We start from the raw sequence: 5,206 nt of genomic DNA on the forward strand, positions 1-5,206 counted from the left end.
GAATATATCCCATTGTTGATTTTCTGTTTAAGAAATCCCAAACCAATAAATCCTACTGCCTTTTTGTAACTGTGTTCCATTTTCAAAGATTTTTTTCACAGACATTTAATCAATATATCTATAGCATAATCTTTGTGGACTGGAACAGACACTGATAATGAGAGAGAGAATGATGAATAATATGAAATTCACACACACACACTGTGTGATGGCAAGTTTTGCTCATGATAACTCTAATTCCTCCTGATCATCTAATTGATCCCAGAGAGGTTTAAAGCCTAAACATGCAAATATTACACTTCTCATTGCAGGGTTAATTGGTATTTATCATCCGCAGTTCGGTGAATGACTCTTTGTTCACCATGAATATGCATGGCTTACTTTGAGCTACTAGAAGCCCTTGCTTATTTATTAATTTTTAGATTCTGCTTCTTGTACTGCTGGCCGCGGGTTTGAATTGTGGAGCCACTGACAGTGACTTAAGACTGAGTAAATTATATACAGCAAATATATGAGCAATTGGTTGACAGAGAAACTATATATTGTATAAGGAGTGTCTCATCACGTATTTCTAAGTTTTCATGTTACTTTATATACATAACAGCTATGGGACTATTTAATATAAACGACCAGGGTTATAAAATCACCTTAACTAAAATTAGAGTTAATGTTTAATGGGTACTTAAATACAAGAAGGAATTGAATTAGAAATTCCGTCTCTGACACTGCAGAATAAAACTTTCTTCTATGCCTTTCCTCCATTGTACACCCGCTCACAGGGAATCTCATAGAAAAGTCATGGAGATACATGAACTGCATTCTATCTTGACAGCATCAGACACATTATTAGAGAGTATGGCTTCATTTTACAAGGGAAGCAATGATACCCTGGGAAATTATATGATGTGCTCAAGATCCCTCCACCATTCAAAAGGAAGAAGAGTCCCTCTGACAGAAAACCCAAGGCATTTCCCCCTGTCCCTTTCAGATGAAGGAGCCCTGAGAGCGCAGTGGTTATGAGTCAGGCTGCTAAATCCAAGGTGGAAACTACCAGATGTTCCAAGGGAGAAAGACCAGGCTTTCTAGCCCCGTAGCTGCCCTATAGGGCCACTATGTGTCAGAACGGACTTGATGGCACTGAGTTTGATTTGTTGTTGCTGTTCTCAGCATAGGATGCTTTTAAATACTAGCTTGTGACAAGTCATTTTTGACTCATGATGGCCTTATCTGTGGCAGCGTAGAATGGTGTTGCATAATTTTCAATGGCGGATTTTGAGGTTGTAGATTGCCTAGCCTTTCTTCTAGGGCACATCTGGGTAGACGAAACTGTTAACCCAACAGTAGGTGTGGTCGTTACATAATCTGTTGTCAATTTGAGCCTTAAGAGTGAAGGGGTGAAGGCTAGCCTGTCAATCAGGTCACAACTTGATGGCTTCATTTCGTGGCACCACAGAGATAATTAGCTCACTGCAGGTGGGCACATACTTACTCCCTGTGAGACATTCCTGTTGAGAAGACACATGGAGCCACACTAGAGTCCTGGAGCTGAAGGAGCCATGTGAAGACCCCTACCAGCGATGAGATGCTTCCACTGCCTCTGGATCCACAAGTCTATCCACCCACTGGCTTGTGATCTTCCTGCACTTGGTGTAATTGCATGTGTTGTGTGAGTCTGAAGAGGAATTTATAGGTTGGTATTGTACATATGAGCTAATATTATACTTATGGACTTGATCTGGACAAGGCTGGGATGTTTTCTCAATATTCAATTGCTCTTGTATATAAAGCTCTTTCTTATACACATGAGTGTCTATGAATTTGTTTCTCTGTCTACCCAGACTAACACAACACCCTCCCACTTATTCACATCAAAATGATTTTTTGTTCTGGGCCTTTGAAAGTCCAATACCCAATCCCATCGACACCTCAGATCACACAGACCGGTGTGCTTCTTCCATATGGGCTTTGTTGGATCTCAGCTAGATGGATGCTTGTTTATCTTCCAGCCTTAAGACCTCAAATGCTATATCTTTTGATAGCCGGGTACCATCAGCTTTATTCACCACATTTGCTTATGCACCCACTTTGTGTTCAGTGATCCTTTTAGGAAGGTGAGCATCACAGAATGCCAGGTTATTAGAGCAACATGTTCTTGCATTGAGGGAGCACTTGAGTAGAGGCCCAATGTCAGTCTGCTACTGTAATACTTAACATATAAATATATATACATAGATTTATTTCCCTATCATTATATATAAATATATTTACATATGTACATGCCTGTATTTAGACCTCCATAAATGTCCTTTTCTTCCTAGTTCTTTCCTCTATTTCCTCATTAGTTTCTTCTTGTCCCACTACCATGTTCGCTTTTCATTAATTCCTCTTGGCAACATTGCACTTGGTCAAGCATCCTATGCCCTTCTACAAGATACTTGTTAAGGTTACTTTTAACTGCACACTGGTATGAAAGCAATGTCTAACTAATTCAGTTCGGAAATATGTCATCTCCCACAAATAGCCCTGTATGTGTTCCTTCTGTTTAGAATGTTCTTCTAATAATAGTGATGTGGTTTCCTCATTAACCTCCTTCAAAGACCTTTGATACTTACCCAGGCCAACCCATTTAAGCTGTCCCATTTAAGCTGTCCCTCTCCTGCTCAGTTTCTTTTTTCTTGGTAGCACTGATCTGCATGTTATACATTTGAACTTCAATGAGAAAAACCTAAGCCCCGGGTAGGCAGGAGTATGCTCTCTGTTGTTCTTTGCTCTTTTCTCCAGTGTCAAGGATGTTGTCCAGCACAAGCCCCCTTCCCCCTGTCACTTTTTTTGAGTGACTAAGGATTCTCTGAGGGCATAAGATGCAATATTAAAGGAACGGCAGAGGCAGGGTAGCTTACTTTGTGATGGGAGATTACAAAGTGCAATACTATGACAAAAGCAGAGTGGTAGACTTCTTGAAGTTCAAAGTTCTGCCTTGCAATGTGGAAGAAAGGCTGACTATGACTTCACTGCCTGTGGGGTCATTGGGGTCATGTATTTCATAATCGTAGCCCCACAAATGAAGAGCTTTTATAAAATTAAATTATGGTTTATAACTAATGAAAATTTGAAATTTCAATAATTCATAATCTTAATCTTGTGTCCTGTGCTTAAGGAGCCCTGGCGGTGCTGTCAGATAAGTGTTGTACTGCTAACTGAAAGGTCAGCAGTTCAAACCTACTAGCTGTAACACAGGAGAAAAATGAGGCCATCTGTTCCCATAAACATTTATGGAAACCCTATCTGCATGGTTGCTGGTTCAAAAACCACCTCCAGCAACTCTGAGGCTTTTTACTCCCGTAAACAGTTACAATCTCAGAAACCCACAAGGGGTCACTAAGATTCAGTATTGACTTGAAGGCAGTGAGTTTCAGTTGGAATTGGGCTATTTATGGTCACTGTGAGTCAAGTTGACAATGCCAGTGGGTTTGGAAGGGTAATTCTTTTTTTTTTCTTAATAAAGAAATTATAGCATTCTACCACCGGCAAAGAGAAAGTAAACGAGCTTCAGTTATCAAAGGACTTGAAATGTTCGAAGTGTATTGGAAAAGCTTTGCACAATAAGCAAAACCAAGCAGGAACAAAGAAACATTGCATACTGAAGTCGAAAAGTTTGTCCTTTCTCTTGAGTGCTTTCAATATCCTTTCATGTTGTAATTTGTGTTTGGCGCCCTTGTTTAAGTGAGATAAGTTATAGTTTAAAAAGTAATTGTTTCACAAGGAAAGGCCTATTACTGTCTCAAATGTTTGTGTTTGAGCACCTTGGATTCCAAATAAGGACGGAAACAGGACAGCCACAAAAAGAAGAGGGCATTCATCGACACAGATGGCACAGAGAGCAAATCCGCTCGACAGAGACTGGCTCCGGGTAATCTCTTGAGCAGTAATTACACAACTGCAGTTCAAGTAACAGCGGGTGACCTGTGTTTGCCTGTTGCGTTTGAAACGATGAGAGAGCTTCGAGTGAATGCATCCCTCTTCTCTCATTCATTCCACTCGTCCTCGCTCCCTCCTTCCTGTAAGGGATGGAAATCTAAAGACGGTCCCTGCTTTCGTGAAGAAAGGCTAAAAGTAAAGCTAGCATTCAGCATTTTGCAGCAGTCTTTTAAAAGGCACGTCTTATCCTGAGCCGGGAGAGCCACAAAACCATACTCCCGCATCTCAGCAACAAGCTTTGAATAGCGTGTGTGAACTCTGTGTTGGCGTGATCTGTTTTTTTGGCATGATCTGATGGGCAATTTGGAGGTCTGAGAATTATCCCACATAAACGGATGGCAACTGCTTCTACTTTTATGCGATGCCAGCCGTAGAAACTCTACTTTGTGATAGCCGGAGAAAGCTGTCCATGTGTACACGGTTGCTGAAGGAGTTTGAATGAAGCTTGTGGAAAAATGGAAGGAAAAGATACTGGAATTTGTCCATAAATGTTTTGAAGTCCCCTTGTATGTTTGTGTATATGTAGAAATACAAGTGTGTTATTAATAATTGTTTTTCTTAAGAAAATAAAAGTGTTTTCCAATCCTATCACCCACCGCTAAAGGATTAATGACACAGAAGCAAAGCAAAGTGACATTTTTAGCATCTGGAAAGAAATCAGACAAATACCACAAAAAGATCAAGGATTGTTCTGTTTGTTTTGTTTCCAAACTCAAATGTAAAATTTATAAGAATGGTTATGCAGCTCACTTGTACTGTCGACGGCCTAGAAACCAAGGCCACCTCCTCGCTGGCTTTCCTACTATGTAATTTTTACTGTAGTAACAAATATCTACAAAGAAGGAGAAAGAGGTTTTGAGAAAAAATATATATAGGGAGTTTGAAGGTCTGTCATATTAACCAGTTTTATTATTTGAATTTTAAGGAGAGATTCTAATGTTAGAAACCTGTTTTAAATTTCAAACTTTTAGTTTTCAATGGGTCAAGGAATCAGCAGTTATGGATACAAACCACAATAAGTAGTAGATACTCGAGAGTTACAAACTTCATATGATGCATAGCATGATGCTAGTCTTGTTAGGCATCTTTGAGTCCGTTCCAACTCAGAGCAACCCTATGTACAAAAGAATAAAACACTGCCTACTATTCCTCCATCCACCCAGGTTTATTAGGTTTGAGCCCATTGTTACAGCCACTGTGTCAATCCATTTCTTCTGGCTCCTTCCTG

This window comes from Echinops telfairi, unplaced genomic scaffold (assembly GCF_000313985.2).
Source record: "Echinops telfairi isolate 266 unplaced genomic scaffold, ASM31398v2 ScPeMD7_7468;HRSCAF=8506_1, whole genome shotgun sequence".
Lineage (NCBI taxonomy): Eukaryota > Metazoa > Chordata > Mammalia > Afrosoricida > Tenrecidae > Echinops > Echinops telfairi.